We start from the raw sequence: 19,711 nt of genomic DNA, 5'->3' as shown, positions 1-19,711 counted from the left end.
CCAAAAAAAAAAGAGAGAGAGAGAACATGGAAGTTTATAGTATTTCTTAAGCACGTACAGAGCCTACTGCCCCATATTATATTTCAATTCATGTCTTTAATCTCTTTTTGAGACAGCAATTAGAAAAGTGTAATTGAGGAAACCACTTGGCTCCCTTTTTGAACCACTACCCATAAAGAAGGCCAGGATTATAACTACTGAATTACTGTGATTATCATACTACCAGAAAGACGAAGGGTCTTTTCACTAAGGGTTTATTTACCTCTGGCTTGTATTAGCGGTAAGTGTGTGTTAAATCAATAGTCAGTCCAAGTTCTTCATTCTGCTCTCGGATTTTGCTAAAAAGATCCAAAGGGAAAAAATTCTCCTGGAGCAAGATTCTTTTCCAAACTCTGTCAGAGAGAATGAAATAAGAAAGAGCGAACGTGTGCTTAAAATCCTCTTATATTGTCCACTCATTCAAGCCCTGTGATTCTCACATACAGTGTGATTCAGAGGAAAGTTTCCGCTCTTCTGGAAGTCACAAGCTATATTACAATCTTTTCTTCCACAGATTAGAGGGAAGAAAATAAGCTCACTTCTACAGATTTATTTCTGTGTCTATTTGTTTCATGTGGGTCTCCTAACCAGACTGTAAACTCCTGGAAGACAGGGACCACATCAATGCTATCCACCACTGAACCTCCAGCTCGAAATGGAGTGCCTATAAAAAGGCACTTATAAATACTCCTAGAGTATCTAAATAAATGAAGGATGGCTCTTATTGCTGAATATTCTTTTATGTATTTATTTTATTTACATACTCTGTTCCATTGATCTGTTTGGTTATCCAAGTGCCAGCAATACATCCTGTAAAAAACCAATAGAGGGGGCCAGCCCGGTGGTGTAATGGTTAAGTACATGTGCTCCACTTTGGTGGCCCAGACTTTGCAGGTTGAGATCCAGGGTACAGATCTAGCACCGCTCATCAAGCCATGCTGTGGCAGCATCCCACATAAAACAGAGGAAGACTGGCACAGATGTTAGCTCAGTGACAATCTTCTTCAAGCCAAAAGAGGAAGATAGGCAACAGATGTTAGTTCAGGGCCAATCTTCCTTACACAAAAATTAAAAATTAAAAAGCTAATACACTAGTTTTTAGAGCAGTTTTAGCTTCATAGCAAAACAGAGCAGAAAGTAGAGAGTTCCCACTTTAGCCTTCTCCTTCACCCCAAACAGCCTTCTCCACCATCAACGTTCCATAACAGTATGCTCCATTTGTTAGGATCAATGAACCAACATCAACACATCATTATCAATCAAAGTCCATAGCTCAGATCACAGGTCACTCTGTGTTGTACATTCTATGGGTTTTGGCCAATGTACGATGACATGTATTTACCCTTATAGTATCAGACAGATTAGCTTCACTGCCCTAAAAATCACTTGTGCTCCAGCAACACTTTTAATGTGGCTTAATTTCTCCTAGGGCTACATGACCCCCTTCCACAGTTATTCTTTTTCAGAATTTTCCTGGCGATGTAAGTTTCTTTTTCTATATGAGCTTTAGAATCAGATGATTTGAGATGACGTTAAATTTACAAATTAACTTAGGGAGATCTGACAGAGCTATGATGCTGAGTCTTCCACAGAACATTGTGAAAGGTTTGAAGACCGTATCAATTACAACAAGGCGTACAATCTCTCCTGTCAGTTTCTTCCAGACTTGGAGCTGGAGGATCATTACCATCTCCAGCTATCTGAACAACAGCCAACCTAAGATAACTCATTTACTCACAGACCCCTTAGGAAGCCGTCCTTGATTAACCCTGTCTGTTGTCATTTCCCCCTCCTTTCCATTCCTAGGCATTTCTGCTGTGGCATTTCTGTGACACATCATTTGCCACTTGACAGTCCAGTGTGCCTGACACTCGACTACCAAGTACTGAGGCAGCTTTGCCTTGGGTGACTTCCCTCAAACACCCAGGACACCTTGTCCCATTCCACTGTCACACAGGGGTCATTCATCTCCCTACCTCTACTGCGTGAACAGGGACTGCACTGGGAGTGGCCCTGCAGCTTCGCAATCCCCTTGATGGTGCCTTAAACAGTCCCAACACTGAAGAGAACACCTTGTGCACACAGAACTAGAGGAGGCTTCCTATAACCACGTCACACAGCAAAGACGTTGGCTGTGCAGAGGAAAGGAGACTGAAGAGTCTTCCTGCTTCTCTATGCTGATGTCCTTGAAGAAAAGGGGCTGAGCAGGGACCCGGGGGAACCTCAGGATCCCCTTGCAGCGGCCGTGGAGCAGGGACCGAGGAGTGAGGACAATTGCATAGAGGAGGAGGAATATAGGAGGAAATTCACAGGCACCACCCATGCGGGTGGGGGTGGGCCATCAGTTCATTCATTCAACAAAGACTGGGAAGTAGTTACGATGTGTCAAACAATAAGCCTGGTGTTGCCAGATGTAAATCAGAACCATTTGCTTATCTTTATGAAATCACTAATGTTTAAGTGCAGAGATGCAGCAGAATTGACAGAGTAGGTGAAGAAGAAAGAAACCCTGACCTATGAGACACAAATTAAATAAATTCCCAATACAGTCAAAGTGGGCTCTCCCTGACACTAATCCACACTGTGCCAGGCAGGGTAATGAGACATGGAATCTCTCCTCACCTTTTTCATGTCAGTCAAAAGCTTTCCCCACCTATTCCTTTCATAGTTCAAACAGAAACACAATTTTTCAGAGTTTCCATACTGAAATCCTGACCTTGCTGATCCAGGGCATTTTTGTGGTTATAACGAGGGGCATGAAGGGGTCTTATTGGCATTTAGTGGGTGAGGGTCATGGGTATAAGACATCTTGCCAAATTCAGAACACTTCCACAAGTGGGTCTCACACCTGGATGACTTTCCAAAGTCCTGTTCAACATCCATAGAGGTGAAAAACTGTTCATAATTATCTAAGCCTTAGAACCTAACTCCATTTCACACATAAACACAAAGGGTTTCTTTGCAGTTTACACATACAGCGAATTTTCTAGGATAGCAGTCACCTTATCATCCAAGAGAACACTGTACTTTGTTTTCTTTGGAAATCTACGAAGCGTAGCTCACAATCACTGAAACTCCTGCCACCAAGGCAACATACCCACCCAGATCAGTGAGCATGAGAAGCTTTTGTGTTCATGGTGCAAGTAACTGACAATTTCTTTATTTTTAGTAAAGCCATGCCCAAACATTGACACATGGAAATGTAAACACATATTACTCTATTCTAAATTACTTTATTTATCCTTTATTTTATAGTTAGAGCATTACACTGATTTTTTCTTTTTCTTAAATTTAAGTAGGAAGTCGGTTGTATACATCTATGAATTTCAGTTCAGGAGAGTAAAGGGGCTATCACAAAGTATTTACTATAAAAAGGGGAAATGGAGTGAGACAGGGTTCAAGACCAGAGTTCTACATGGTGAATTCAGATTTCTGAAAGAATACTGAACGCTATCTTACTTTTTTGAAAGGAACTTTGAAAGGAATGAAACGAGTCCCAGTCATCCAACGTCCAACTGGGATTACAGTCTTTCCACCTGCTAATACATTTTTTGTGAGCCAAATTTGACGTTAGCCTGTCTCCCTGCGTACAACGGGGCTCCTTGAAAATGGAATTCACAGCCCACACAGTAGGTCCCCTCTGCTCTCTGCTCTGCATCCTCCTGCTCCCCTTCTTCAGCCCCACCTAGTGACCACCTATATTCCCTTTCTTCCTGTTCCCCATCTTGAAACTAGATAGAAGATAACAAAACAGAGCAAAGGTCTCCACAAACAAGGCCTAAGACCACAGATGGCCAGCCCTTCTGTATCCCTGATAAGTCAGCCCAGTCCTGAATGCTAAGGTTCGTCAATACTCATACGTTGACTGAAATTGTTTAAATTCAGTTCTTTCACTTTACGGTTTATTTTAGTCCTCATACAACTGACGCCATCAAATACAATCTGTGTGGACCTTCAAGTTCGTATTTTAAAAGAAAATCGGATGGAAAAGGGGCTGTGAACTTCACTTAATGCTAGGAGTCACACTGAAAAGTAATCTTTGAACTGACCTCTGTAGGATGAGGGAGAACTCACCGAGGTTAACTCAGTGAATCTGAAGCACAGACAGTGAGGGCAAAAGGGGCACAAGACCGGGCCGAAGAAGCAGAGAGGATTCTAGACCAGGCAGACTCTTCAAGGCCAGGGTCAAGAGTTCGCTTTTATTCTTACAACGTTTTTGAGTGATGTTTCCGAGCAATGTTCCAACTTGCATATTAAAAAGATTTCCTGTGTGAAGAATGGATTGGAAGGAAACGAGAGTGGATACATGCACACTAGTCAGGACCCACATGCAAAAGATCAGGCACCTTCTGTATGAGGATGCTGAGGGAAATTAAGTGATGGATTCCAAGATATTCAGGAGGTCAAATGACGGGGACTTCATGAGGCATGAGATAGAGGAAAGGAGGGTCTCAAGGAATAAAAACGAGGTCACTGCACATAAGAGCAAGGTGTCAAAATTAATCACTTGAACGTGCAGAGGCAGAGCTCTCAGATGAGACGCAGTAGGAAGCAAGCAACAGGTGCCCTTTGTGATTCCCGGAAACGATACAATCCAACATTTTCCGTAGACAGTTGAGCGGTTCTGGAAGGCTTTTTCACTCAAACCTTGTTCACATCACTCACATTTTCTGAGCCAAAACAACATACTTTGAGGAATTGAGCGGGACTCAGTTTTCATAGTTTAGTGTCCCCAGCACTGACAGACCATCCTAAAGAGCAGTCCCTCCGCATTTTACCCGAGCAGCAATGGTCAGAGCCTCCCTTTCAAAAGGATGGGGGAGAAATCAGATATCTCGGACTCTCCGTTCCAGCTGCTGTGGCCGGAGCAGCCACAGTGGACGAGGTCCAGTCCCAGGAGCTAACAGGCGGCAGGACCACGCTCAGGGACCAAGGTGTATTACCTTTTGGGGACGTGGTTTCCGCCCTCCCTCTTGGCTGAACAATGTCCGGCAAACACGGGTCCCTGGACCCGGTCACGGCAGACATGATGTCATTGGCTCATGTGGGTCCCAAGATGCCGACTACCCGCCAAGAGTGACAGACTCCCCAGTTCCACGCCCTCAGTGCCAGAACACGCTAGCCAACCGCGGGCGCCTGGGCAGAAAACCAGGCAGCACCTAAATCCTTACTACTGCGCATGCGCCACCGCGTGTCCTGATGACGTGGCCACGCCGGCTGCCAGAGAAGCCCGATTAGCGAACAGACCCTCTGGTGCCTACAGCGCCCTCCTTCGCCTGAGGCCGGTAGTACAGCTCATGCACATGAGTGCGTTTGTCACAGCCTTGAGATTTCAAACAGTATAGGACACGGAATGAAAAGTGAAGTCTCACCCTCCACCCCCCAGTTTTTTTGTGGGGTTCTCCAGATATTTTCCAAGTGCTTACATTCACTCATTGTGTATTATATACAAATATTTCCTTATATATATAGGCATATCCTCTATTTCATGTAAAAGCAGCGTACTCTACATAGTCTACAATCTATTTCAGACTGAACTTCCCAGTCCATTTATTCATACATCCATTCTATTCTTTTTAATGCTTGCATAGTATTTAATTGAGTATAATTACCATACTTTATATAATGAGTACAACATTGACAGACTTTTGATTGTTTTCAGTTCTTTTGTCCTCTATTACAGACAGACTGCAATGTGAACATCCTCATGCATGAACGCAGCTACTGCTAAATTCCGAGAAGTAGAACTTCTGGAAAGAAGGACATGCAAACTTAAAATTTTGAAAAGTACTGTCTAATTACCCTCCAAAACCATTGTAACGACCTACACTCCCACTTACAGTGAAACTTTTATTGGATTCCTATACTGTGCCAGGTATCAGCTAGAGGTTGGCGGTATGATTATTATAGAAAATACCAAAAAATGACTGAGAGTGGTAAGAGTGGAGCTCAAGCTAAGATTCCCATACAGTATCAGGCACAGAGAGCTGTCCCTGTTAGGAAAACTCTGAATTTGGCTACAAGTGGAACGGCAAAGGACAGCATGTCCTACAATAGGTCTGAAGGCAGAAGGGGCACTAAATTTCAGATTAAACTGTGGATAATTCTAATGGCAAATGTTTTTTATTTTCTATTTTCTAATTTCTGAAAATATCTTACAAACACTGTTAACAATCTTCACAACCATGGGAGAGCTAGGTAAATGGAGGGTCAGAAAGGTCAGAGTTATGAAATAAATGAATGAATGGATAAAATGATCACCAACTTTAACATTTCTGGGACAGTCATAGTCTAACCAAGTTCAAAACCCCAAGCATTTACAGTTCAGAAATATTTACATAATTAACACTGGGTCAATATTAGTAGGTTGGTATTCGGAAAAATAACGACAGAAGTTAGCACAGCATAGTTTGAAAACTTACAACTCGGCACATTCAAGTTTGATATTACATCAGAAAATATTCACTTGGAACTTATGAAAAAAAATATCCAATAGGTGTCGTATTGGCATAAAAGTACATAGGGTAAAAATATCTATAGACATGACTACACGAAATGTGACATAAATCTATCAGAATCTGTAAAAGCTATATTGGTCTTGCATTTCCAATTTGCTAAATGACACAAGCTGGGGTGGGAACATCTCAGCTGACACAAGAAAATCTAGACCTAAGCATAACAGAGTTTCCAAAAAGAATGGGAAGCAACAAAAGTGTAGGCCTCAGAGGTATGAAGCCAACATGAGGTAAAAGAATGCCTTAATAGGTACGCAGGACACTGGAATGGAAAATATAGGAGTAAGGAATATTTTGAGCCCCAAACAGCTAAGCAGTTGATACTAACAAAATATGCCAGTATGTGGTAGAGCCCCAGGATACATGGAGGAGTTTAAGGGATTCCAGGCCTTAATAAAATCAAAAAGTGACAATGGGGAGAGTAAGGAAGAGCCTCACGGATAGATGGATGGTGTATGTTAGAGCAAGACAAGTCTCAGTTATCTCCATGGGAACAAAATGCAGGAAGTGTTTCTATGGAACAAGACAATACCCGAACTATAAAAAAAGACTTTCTGTGTGTGTAAGGCTTGTACTGTAGAGTGTAGAGCATTGGACTAAAGCTTCTGAGGTTCTTCCTGCTTCATTTAAGATTCTCTTAGAGGTTAAGATGATGCTGAGGCTGTAAGCTAAGGTTAAATGGCTGGAACTATGGAGAGAAAGTGGTTATAGAGGCTGGGACCAGGAAAGGCCCAAGTAAGGGTTTGTCTAAGTAAACTGGATGTTGGAAGTGAATATTTTCATGTGTAAACATGTTACTGCTACCGGAATTTGTCTTTCCAGAGCTCCCCCAATCTTACACCACCAACCCTAATCTGAAGTAGCTCTGGATTCCCTTCATTTCCACAGGAACAGAGAGAAGAGACAGACCTGTGTGTGTGTGTGTATATGTCATTGGCCTCACTTTACATCCTAATGTCATGGAAGTAAGCTATCTGATGTATAAAGCTTAAGGGCAAAAACTTTCAAAGATTTCATGAGCTCAAGCCATATCTCTACACTGCAACACCCTTCACAATTTCTTCTCAGGTAAGCATCCTTTGCCATCACTCAAAACATTCTCATTTCACAACAGGAAAAATAGGCCTATAAATGAAATGTGTGTCTTTGGAGGTCACATCTAGCAGCTATCTTCTCATGGGCTCTTGGCATCTTGGATCACACACCTCCTACTCATTCGCACTAGAAAAGTCCCGAGACACGTCCACCTAGGCATCTGAAAAGCTTACCACCAAGGAAAATGACTAGATCCACAGATTTCCTCCCCAAACCAGCTGAATCCACATACAAATCAGCAGCAACTCAGCCCTCGCCCACTGTCTCCCAGTCACCAGAGTGATTAGAGAGAAGAGCACTAAGCAGGGGCACAAAAGCAGAGGCTCCCAGGCCAGCCGGGTGCACTGCAGACATCTGCTCCTTAGGCGTGAGGGCACTGTGCAACTCACCACAATGCTTCTCACAGACCCCTCGTAAGTTTCTCCACAGAACCCTTCAGGTCAAGTTAGTTCATGACGCTTAAATGAACAATCATCAGGGGAACAGCATGTGATCTGTCTCCCAGTGTTGGATCCTTAAAAACACAACCAGGAAAAACACGGAGACAGACCCAGAGCATTTGAAAACAACCCATATTCTACAAGCATACCAATGAATAACATAAATGATGTAATATCACATAAAACAAAGTGAGAAAGAGTAATTTAAGGTTCTCTTTAGTGTACATAATTCGTGGATGTTGCAGGAGCATTCAGCAAAATGAGTAAATATATACTGAACTGTCTGTTCTCTTAACACAAAATGAAGGCAAAATGTGTCAACCTGTTTCTCACTGAAACCCAAAAATCCACAGACAGTTGTTTTCAGGTCCCTTTCACCTTGCCTCTTCCCTATTATCCACGAATGTCCTCCTCTTTCTCTCACTATTCTCCTCTTCATGTTGCCTGGCCTTGCACACAACCATGGCTGACAGAGAACCCTAGAGGCCCAATGTTCTACAGTGGCTGTTTCCAAGAGGGAGGAGGCTACAGCAACTGCCACACTGGATACACTTAGGGGAGGAGAAAAGGGGAGGACCCCAAATGCCTCTCATGTATAAAAGAGAGGGATGCAAGGAGGCCTGTGTGGTCCAAGGAGCCAGAGGTAGCAAATTACGGGCAAAAGAATTGCAACCCAAGGCTGGAAGAGAAGAGTTCTGCCCTCAGCTCTGTCTCTAGCTCTCTGGCATCTGCTTCTAATGGGCAGATGCCATTTTCAGAAGCATCAGGCACTGGAAAGAAGACTTCTGCTGCTGGAAGGTGACAGGAAATAATATCCAAGAGGGTAAGATACAAGATCGTGGCTGGTCCCAGAAATAAGGTCTATAATGCAGAAAAAAGAAAAGGAGAGCAGCAGAGAGATGCAAGTCCAACCCAGCCCAGCCCAGCCCTGTCGAAGGAAGGTAGGATTCAAGGGGAAAAAACTGAAAGAGAAGAGCTTTGAACCACATCACTCCTCACAAGGGGCACTCAACAAACCTCACCCTACTCTTTAACCAAGTTACGGAAAGAGCTCCCAGTCCTTTCCTTTGCTCCTTAAAACCTGCAGTAAGTTCACCGTTAGATCACCTGGTAGGATTTCAGAACAACGGTAATAGGTCAACCTAGATGTCCTTTTCCTTCCTCTCTAAGGATATTAACTAACTGTACATGTAATTACTAATGTACAATATATATTATAAAGTATAATTCATAGAATACAAAGAACTATGGGTTAATTACATTAATGAACATCTATAAGGATCGTTGAGAGGATTCCCTAACATAAGAGCCTGGGGAAGAGAGACTAGCACATGTGGCTCCTAGGATGTCACCTCCCCAGAGCTCAGCCATGCAGGTGCTGCTGTAGCTCTCCCCCGACTCCCTCCACCCAATCCCATCTTCTTGTGGGGAATCTGGCCACCCTATTGGCTGTCTCGTACCTTTGAACTGCCTGCTCTGTGACATCATTCTCCCCCTAGACCTATTGCCACCTGGTAGAATCTTGGGGTTCCCATGGAGTTGTCTGTAAATAAATTTGGATCATCGCAAGTGACCAGTGTGACCAGTGACTTTCGTACTGGACACACCGCTCTTTGTTGGCAGCCACTCAGACTTCATGTGGTATCATCTTCTCATACTTGGATCCACAGCCAATCCTTCATCTTCTCTCACCATGTCAGGTAAGGAAACTAACTTTTTTTTTTAAGATTTTATTTTTTTCTTTTTCCTCTCCCAATGCCTGCCCCAGTACATAGTTGTATATTTTTAGTTGTGGGTCCTTCTAGTTGTGGCATGGGGGATGCCGCCTCAACATGGCTTGATGAGCGGTGCCATGTCCACGCCCAGGATCCAAACTGGCGAAACTCTGGGCTGCTGAAGCGAAGCATACGAACTTAACCACTTGGCCACGGGGCCAGCCCCTGGAAACTAACTTTTCAAAAGTTTTCATCATGTAATTTTGTCCCTAAATTTTGGAGTAGATTCATATAGTATGGGAAAATGAGGGAAATTATTGAATTAGAAACTTGGCGACCTAATTTCAGTTTTGACTTTGACATTTACGGGCTGTGTGACTTTGGACAAGTCATTGACTCTCTCACAAACTCTGTTTTCTCTTCATCCATCACATCAGGATATTACATCCATTGTTCCTCTGCTCCCTCTGTTTTCTAATATTGAGTCTTAAAGGGCACCCAGTTAGAAATGAAATCAGAGACTTCTTGAGGGTGTTTCCACAGAAAGAGACAGAAATCCTAGGTGATGTAGGAAACTAGCAATATATACCAAGAGGTTTCATCTGTAATGGTCTCCCTCCACTGACATTTCAACTGTAGTATTTAAATTTAAACATTTTAATTAGTGCTGTTCAAAAGGCAATATTCACATGTTTGGAATTTTCTACCTAAATGAAGTGAAAAGAAAAGTAGGGAGAGATGATGGAGAGTACTGGGCTGTAGGGAGACAAGACTTCAAAGGTCAGGAAGTTTAGAATTGTTTTCATCAGCACAGGACAACAGGAACCAAGAGGCAAGAGAAATAGAAGAATGAGGAGGAGAGCAAGGAGGAACTCTCAAGGAAAAAGAGGTGGTTTGGCACAGAATGTTAAAGGAACCAAAGATTTTCAATTGAAGCAGGAAGAGCGCAGAGTGAAATGTGCTCAGAGCAGGGCGAAGCACAGTTGACTTGAGCAAACGCTCACATTCACAGCCGAGGAAGGCCAGTGAGGAAGAACAGGGCATCGCCAGGCAAAGCAGCTTCTCAGACTCAGACTCGCCTGTTTGCTTTTTTCTATTGCCTCTCTGAACATGGATGGCACCTGATTGTTTTGAATAAACACATTTTAGGAATATGTTTTAGAAATGACACTTCCTATAATCCGGAAACTAATAAAAGTGATTATCCAGGTGGCTGGAGGAAACAGAATTTTCACTGTTTTATTGCATTCTCATTTTAAATTATGTAGATGTTTTTCCTATTAAAAATAAAATTGTTTTTAAAAAAATTATATCTCTTAACTTGAATCAGACAGACTAATCTCTTTGTGTGATAAGTAGGTTCCAAGTCAAGGCTGCTTTTCATCTTTAAGTCATTTTCTTCCTGACACAGAGAGCGCACTGAGAAACAGCTGCCATCTGTTTCTAGATCTAAGCTGCCTAAGAAGAAAAAGAAAAAGTCAAGCCCCACATCTCTCATGCAACATTTATCTAAGGCAATTTTGTGTAATCCTGTCAGTTTTCCTATACCAAATTTTTTAAAGTTGGATTCTAAGGATGTTGGTGTTTTTCGTCTTTGGGGATGACACTTTCCTGGATGTTGAAGGCAATTATAATCAGGGTTTCAGGATAAATATAAAAACCTTCATGATGGCTGTTAAGTGTCCTCTTCTCCTTCTCATGCAGCTATACTAAGAGAAATATTTGTACTAGGCTTGACATCTGTTACTTAGTCATATTCAGAAAAATAAGAATGAGTACATAATGGAATTCCTTTACACTTAGGATGTTACTCTCTGCTTTGAACCAGTTTTTACTGAAATATCCGTCTGCATATATTGTGGCCACCTATACATTCACATTTATAGCATTTTTCAGCTTGCTATGCAATTTTTACTAATATATCTTCTCTGTCTGTAATGTACTGGCTAGGAATTCATTCAAAGTCACCTTCCACTCTGGGCTGTTTCTTGCTAAATAGTATTCACTACAATACAGCAGGTAATATTCACTTTCAAGACACAGCGTGTATGATAGAGAATTTCATTTATTAGTAAACTTACTATGCTTTGATGCTTGCTACATACCACAGATTTCATTATTATGTGTATATTTCTGTGATATATGTTTTTCATGATTTTTCACTTTGGTTTTACATATCTTATATCTTCCTCCATAGTATCAATCATATGTAATATAAACATTTATTCATGTTTGATTACTACCATTCCTGTTGTTGTTGTTGTCATAACTGCTCCACAGATGAGTAACCTGAAGCTCAGAGAGATTAAATTACTGTTTTCTTTCAAAAAGCACTTCTTGGGATGCACACCCTCAGGCAGTCATGTGGAGGTAGGATCAGAAACCAGGCTTGAAGAGGGTAAGAGCGACCCTTTACACCTACCACCTGGGCTGACTTCTGGGTGAACTCTAGGGAACAGCACGTGAACAGTACAAGCAAAATGAGACACTGAAGAAGACAGTGGTAACAGCTGCACTGTTTTCTAAGGGACCAAGAAAACGCCTCATTAGAAGGTCTCCTTCTCCTGGGTTCTGGTCATGGAACAGTCAGAGCAGAGTCCTGGCAAGAAGTCAGGAGACTTAGGTTCTGTGACCTGGTGATGATGCTGCCATAATGGGAGAATCGGACTACTCCAGCTGACCTCTCTGAGCCGCAGTTTCCTCACTCGTACCATGAGAATGTTAGAACAGAAGGTCTCTAAGTACATCCCAGTTCTAAGACACTTCAATTCTAGCAAAGAGTAGATGAGTCGGGACTAGGGGAGGCTCAAGGGAAGGATGGGCAGGGAGAAGGGGGCTTCCAGCCTAGAGAACAAGGTGTGACCCACACCACATGGGGCTTCTGCACATCTCTGCCGCAGCTGGGAGCACAGGCAGTTACACAGAAAAGAACAAACTCCTCCCGCCCTTACAACCACCATAAAGAGGTGGATGTTTGCTCTCTCAGTGAGCACTGGGATGAGAGGCTTCCTGATGCAACAACCTTGAGATGATGCTGCTCCTCAAATATTGTCAGAGTTGATCATCTCACTGAGTTTTCATCACCCTCTTGTTCCTTACAGAAAATTTCCAAAATCCATCTTTACTTGGAACTCCAAACTCCCTGCAGCTCTCGCTTCCTGTGGTGAGCGATGCAGCTTCCACAACAGGAAGTGTCTGCAATCTCTCCAGAGTCTCTGCTCCAGCTGTCAGTTCAGCATGGCTACTGCCATCAGCCTCGGGCACCTCTTCCCAGCCACTCATGGGGAGTGCCTACCTTTACCAACATTCTAGCACAACCACGCTGTCTGGAGTGACTGGCCAGAGCCAGAGCTCCACCTCAGCTGCTTCCTATCCAGGTCTCTTTGAGTGGGGTGTCCCAGGAAGCACTGCACAGGAGTCATCTTCACTCGCAGACTGCACTCTGACTGTCATTGGCCAGGACAGTAGTTTCTTCCATGTCTATGGCAGCTGAGTATGACAGAACTTCAGGTGCCAATAACTTGGTCCCACTGTATCCATCACTTTATGCCAGCCTTGCTCAGGGAACACCATCTCAGGTTCCAAATCAGGGACACAGCCTGTCACTTCCCTACCAGGAAGGAAGCCAGGTGTACTACTATGGTCACGGCACACTGGGGCCTCTGCTGTCTGGAGAACTTGGCCCCTGTCTGCAGTCCTGCGGCTCTGTGTCCTACACAGGAGCTGGGACCTCTGCCCCTCAACCAGAAATGGGGATGGTTCTAAAGGAGATTCAGCCCACAAATATCCTACCACCAGCCTCCACCTCTGGGCTCTACTATGGTGTCTCTGCTCAACCCATCACACAAACCAGATTTCAAGGTGAGTACGAACAGCAACAAGAGAGAGGAAGCTGGTCCACATCAAAAATAAGGTCAAATCTGCAGCTGGGAAGTGGTGAGGCCACAGACAGGTAGAATTGATGTCCTGCAACTTTAATAAAGCACTACCCTGGGCCAGCTCTGTGGCCAAGTTGTTGAGTCGCACATTCTGCTTCGTCAGCCCAGAGTTTCGCCGGTTCAGATCCTGGGCGCAGACCTACCACCGCTCATCAAGCCATGCTGAGGCGGCATCCCACATAGGAGAGCCAGAAGCACCTACAACTAGAATATACAACTATGTAGTGGGGGCCTTTGGGGAGGAAAAGAAGAAGAAGAAAAAAAATGAAGATTTGCAACAGATGTTAGCTCAGGTGCCAATATTTAAAAATAAAATAAAATAAGCGCTACCCTCACTCAGTATTCTCTGCTTAAGACTCCTCATAAGAACGCCTAACACAGGTAGGAGAGGGGACACAGTGTGGCCATCTACGCTACATGGGTGAGAACCCCAAATGACAACAAAGGACACCACATGTCTCACTGCCCCGGTGCTCAGTCCCCTGTACTACCACACTGAAACAGACTCCGTTCCCTGATCTATGGCTTTAGTGTCCTAGGAAGGCACTGCATAACTCTCATTGTAGCAGTTCAGGGTTAACTTTGCCTTCATTCATTGACATGAGGATTTAAGACTTTCTGTTCCCAGATCCTGTCCAAAGCAAGCAGGCTAAGAATCTGCCCTTGCTCAGGACATGTCCTGATTTCATTAGAAAGAGCTCCACTCCCTCTCCTGGTCCACGGTGTGAAGTGTTCTTATTCTCTCAGGAAAGTGGACAGAATCCAAAGGACTCTACAGGCGAATCCTAGGCTTTTTAAAACATTTCATAGTTTAAAAATCACTTTTATTTGTCCTATGACCCTATTAAATACAGAGAAAACTAAGGAACAATGACATCAAGTGATATCCTGTAAGAAGTAGGACAGTTGCTTTTGTCTCCTAGCACAGGACACTGTCCACAATCCTTAAGAAGAGCTAGTAGAAATGCCTTGCCCACTGTGGGAGGGTGCATGATTGGTGCACTGGTTACTAGGGGGGACATCTCACCTACAGTGACTCACTTCTTCCTTGCTTCCTTTGTAGTGGTGGAAACTTCCCTGGGGATGGAGACTTCCCTGGGCCAGACATTTTTTCTACAGCAAACTCTGGAATTCCCCAAATCCTGCAGTAGCAGAAATACCCAGATGCTGCAGAGTAACCCACCACCTGAGCCTGGGGACATTTCACTGACAGCTCCACTCCAGACTTCGAAAAGTAACCTTCTGGCACTGTCTCCAGCACCAAAGAACTGGGATGAGTTTAACACCAACCTTTCAAAGCCTCTGGATCCCAACCAGATCCCAATAGAAAACCAAGATCCCCTGCTACATCCTTTAGAAATTCCTGATATTCTCCAGCTCCTGACCTGCATTGATCCCCTCAGGCAACAGGAGCGGCCTGGTTCTGGAAACGCTGATCTGGGAAAGAGTAGCCTGAGTCTTGAGGGCCAAGGGACACTGGAAAACGGGACCGAGGCTAGCGGTGGCTTTGCAGACATCGCTACACTGATGGAGGATGGTCACCTTCCCCAACTATTCGACCCCTTGAAAGACCTTGATCAACCCCAAGGCCCCGAGCTGATCCAAGCCAAAGACACAGGAGCCATCGAGTCCATCCAGCTGCAGCAAAAGATAAGTGGCAGAAAGGCTGCCTCCGATAACACCAGGAAGAACAAACATCAGGCCTCTGAGCCTCTCGATGGTGCTCCCAAGGCCAAAATCCAGCCAAAGGACCCGGAGTGCCTGTCAGGGGCGGAAGGTCTTATTTGCAAAGCTGCAGCCAGTGGCAGGGCTCCTGTGAATGAGGCCGAGCACTCCAACAGCAAACCTCAGAAAGCTGCACCCAGCAGGATCAGTACAACTAAGAGCCATGGGCAGGAAAGGACCAAGAGCACCAGAGGAAACAACTCCAAGAAAGCCAGAGAGAGTCACCAGTCAGGGATTCAAGTCAAGGGGGAAGAGAAGACAAGCATGCAGAAGATGAAGTGGAAGAAGAATCAGCCCGAGCTGAGCCAAGAAAACTTTAAGCGGCCTCGAACCAGCCTCGGCCAGCACATGCTGGAGTCGGTGCAGGTGTTTCATGCTCTGGGGAGGAAGAGTGATAAAAACACTGGGCTCTCTTCCTCCAGGGCTCTGGGAAACTCCAGCAACCCCAAACACCCCCAGCCCTGCCCAGCTATCAAACCGTGGCTGGATACCCGACTCGAGGGTCAAGGTCCTGAGGAAACTCAAGTCAAAGCCCAGAAAGCAGAGGACAGTGCTGAAAAAGAGTGTCCACCTCCATCCCAGGATGAGCTGCCACCTCCCAAGAAGGTCAGGTTGGTACCTTTGCCTTTTCTGTCCATGGACAAGCCTCAAGCTCGACCTGTTCTTCGGAGGCCACGGGCTCTGGCCTCACATTGGCCTGCTGTGGCTGACCCTGCCCGGCCTGGTTCTACCAATTCAGCTCAACCAACTGCAGTCAATTCCGCCCGGCCAGCTCCTGCATCTTTGACAGGTCCTGCCAGACCAGCTCAGCCAATTTCCACCAACCCCGCTCGACCAGGTTTGACCTACCCGACCTGGCCTAGTGCTCCTCAGATCACTGCTTCAAGGCCTGTACCCTACAGAACAGCATCTTGCATATCTCTCCAGGGGCAGCCTGTTCCCACTGCTGTGACCAAGCTCCAGGGCCTGCCCAAGCCTCAAACCCAATTTCTACTCCAAGACTTCAGCAACCAACCAATTCCATGGAGGAAATCCAATGTTTCAGGGCCAGTGGTCTCAAAGCCCATCACAGAAGAGCAGAGGCCAGAGCGGGAGGCCATGAAGAGGCAGGCTCAATGGGAGCGTGAGAAGGCTGCCAAGTACACCTCTTTGGGGAAAGTGCAGTTTTTCACTGAGAGGGAAAAAGAAAAGGAAATTGCTCGATACTACAGGTATGCAATATAAGGCTGCTAGGACAGTTGGAGCCACTTTTAGAATCTTCTATTTTTCCAAATATAGATATACATTTTTATTTACTCTGATACATTGTAAAACTTAATAAAACTGAATAAATAAATCTAATAGAATTAACAGATGAGTCATAAAGAAGCCTTTTGAGTTTGGAGATGCTGTCAACTGTGGTTTCTGTTGGTGAGGGTGGGGATTTAAGGCTGCATGAAAGAACTGAGAACTGGACAGGAGAGTGAGAGAAAAGGCATACAAACTGAGGAAGAGGAAAGAACTGTATCCAGGGCTGGGAAAGCCAAAAGGGGAAAGGTTTTAGGAGTTTATAAAAAGAAGCAGGAGTAGGGGAAATGGCCAAAGTCAGAAGCAGGGTCTGAGGTGAGGGTTAAGAGAGTAAAATTGAAATAGAGTTGAAGATGGCAGCAGGTGAGTCTAGGTTGACCAGGAGAAATGCCTAAAGCCTCTCAGGGATGCTGGCCTTATGTCTCATGACCACTACATTGGTGTTTTGGAAAACAGGAGAAACAGACCTCTCCAAAATGTTTGTGTCGCCTCATCCATGAATGATTATGGCTGGGGATGGTGAGTACAAATCATAAGGGAATCTACCAAATGAACGGCCAGGGCTGAGTTACTGTCGGGGCAGCTGATAACAGGGGCCTCCCCATGGGAGCTGCTGCAGCAGGAGGCCCACCCAGAACAGGGCTGGCAGAGAAATCATCATTTCCTCAACACCTGTGCACCAGGCCCACAAATCTCCACTTCAGTTAACCTTTGCAACAACACGCGAAGCCAGGATCATTGAGCCGCTTTACTATTGACATGCAGCAATGGGCTGCAGTCACATTGCACTTAGAAGAGCAAGTGACATTGGAGTCCCCAGTATGGTGGACGAGATCAAACTTCTGGAGGAGCCTAAATCTTTTTCTTTCAGGGGTACATCATTATATTTTGCCTTCTGTATAGACTACATTGTATTCTCCACCAAGAGTCTAACTGCCATCCATCATCATCCACATGTGCCCCTTTACCCCTTTCGTCTTCCCCCCACCCGCTGTCCCTCTGGTAACTGCCAACTTGTTCTCTGTATCTATGTGTTTGTTCATTTGTTTATCTTTCACATATGAGTGAAATTCTATGGCATTTGTCTTTCTCTGTCTGACTTATTTCGCTTAGCATAACACCCTTCAAGGTCCACCCATGTTGTCGCAAATGGTATATTTCATCATTTTTATAGCTGAGTAGTATTCCATTGTATATATATATACCACATCTTCTTTATCATTCATCTGTCAGTGGGCACTTAGATTGTTTCCAAGTCTTGGCTTTTGTGAAAAATGCCACAATGAACATGGGGCGCATATATCTTTTCCAATTAATGTTTTCATATTCTTTGGATAAATACCCAGAAGTGGAATAACTGGATCATGTGATAGTTTTATTATTAACTTTTTGAAGAATCTCCATACTGATTTCCACAGTGGCTGTGCCAATTTACATTCCCACTAGCAGTGTGCGAGGGTTCCTTTTTTTCCACGTCCTCTTCAAAAGATTGTTTCTTGTCTTTTTAATAATAGCCATTCTGATGGGCATGAGGTGATATCTCATTGTGGTTTCGACTTGCATTTCCCCAAAAATTAGTGATGTTGAACATCTTTTCATGCGCCTGTTGGACATCTGTATATCTTCTTTGAAAAAACTGTCTGTTCAGACATATTAACTTGAGGGGCCTGCGAGGTCCTCCTCCATCCGCCTTGCCCCCTGCTGCTTCTATAAACATCACCATCATCCAAAGCACAGAAAAAAATATGTTGGAAGTGTCCAGCTCATGGGGCAAGAGCGGTGGGCGTGCAATCACATGGGGTCGCTGCTCCATCAGCGTAGGACGTATGTGCCCAATGGCCCAGAGTTGCTCCTTGGGAGGCCTCATGGGGCATCTGGAGGGGGTGATCAGGGGAAGAGTGGGAGGACATGGAATGGAATGGAGTGGGAGGAGGGGAGAGATGGGGACAGTGGATAGTTAACATGGGAAAATTGGTACTTTACATTTCTAAAATGATTTTTTGAGACATAATTTCATACCCTAAAATTCACCCTTGAAACTGCAAATTCAGTGGCATTTGGTCCATTCACAAGCCTGTGCAACCATCGTCGTCTACCCCATCACATCTTCATCACCCCTAAAAGAAACCCCCTTAACCTTTAGTAGTTACTCTTCATTCCCTCCTCTCTCCAGCCCCCGGCAACCACTCACCTGTTTTCTGTCTCTATGGACTTGCCTTTTCTGCACATTTCACACATATGAAATATACCACAATATGTGACTTTGTCTGGCTTCTTTCACTTAGCAGAATATTTTCAAAGTTCATCCATGTTTTAGTGTGTGTCAGTCCTTCATTCCTTTTTATGAATGTATAATATTCTATTGTATGGATCCACCACACTAGTTTGTCCATTCACAGTTCATGGAAGTTTGGGCTATTTCCACTAGTAATTTACATTTATTGGGAGTTTATTCTGTGGCAGGCAGTACCCCACGAAATCACTCACCCCATTTCACAGATAAGAGGACAGGCTTGGAGGGTGTCAAGAATTTGCCCTAGGTGAAGAGTCAGCAATTGGGGGAGCTGGCATTTGAACTCAGGCAGTCAGATTTCAGAGGTAATAGATGCACAGGATAGAACATGAGAAAGGTACAAAAGGGGATTCAATGGAAATTCACCCTTTTACCCAAGTTCTCCAGCCACTCATTTACCTTCTCCCTTAGACACATTTACTTTTGCCACGCTGCAGATCCTTCCAGAGAAATGATTTACACCCCAACACGGATGTATCACAATTTACTGACTAATGTGTCCCACTGATTTGAAGTGTCACTTTTAAGGCATACTAAATTCTTAACATGTATTTGAATTACCCTTTTCAGAATTGTCCTAGATTTTTTGCCTATCTTTCATATTTGCCATTTCTCTAGAATTCTTTTTATCTGCTTAAGATTTTAAAAAATTTCCTCCTTTTCT

The 19,711-nt window shown here is 44.2% G+C and overlaps 1 long non-coding RNA gene and 1 pseudogene across 1 annotated transcript; one reads left to right on the top strand and one right to left on the bottom strand.

Moving 5' to 3' along the window:
- Window positions 1-3,252: 3,252 nt before the first annotated feature.
- LOC139075522 (uncharacterized) lies at window positions 3,253-5,214 on the bottom strand. Its single transcript, XR_011525966.1, has 2 exons — window positions 4,983-5,214; window positions 3,253-4,709 (listed from the first exon to the last, which is right to left on the bottom strand). It is a non-coding gene; the product is annotated as an uncharacterized lncRNA (long non-coding RNA).
- Window positions 5,215-6,917: 1,703 nt separating this feature from the next.
- On the top strand, window positions 6,918-16,819 carry LOC103559869 (uncharacterized protein C2orf78-like; annotated as a pseudogene).
- Window positions 16,820-19,711: the final 2,892 nt, after the last annotated feature.

This window comes from Equus przewalskii, chromosome 14 (genome assembly GCF_037783145.1).
Source record: "Equus przewalskii isolate Varuska chromosome 14, EquPr2, whole genome shotgun sequence".
In the NCBI taxonomy this organism is placed as follows: domain Eukaryota; kingdom Metazoa; phylum Chordata; class Mammalia; order Perissodactyla; family Equidae; genus Equus; species Equus przewalskii.
Note: the sequence above shows the minus strand (reverse complement) of the source record. Positions and strands in the feature narration are given on the sequence as shown.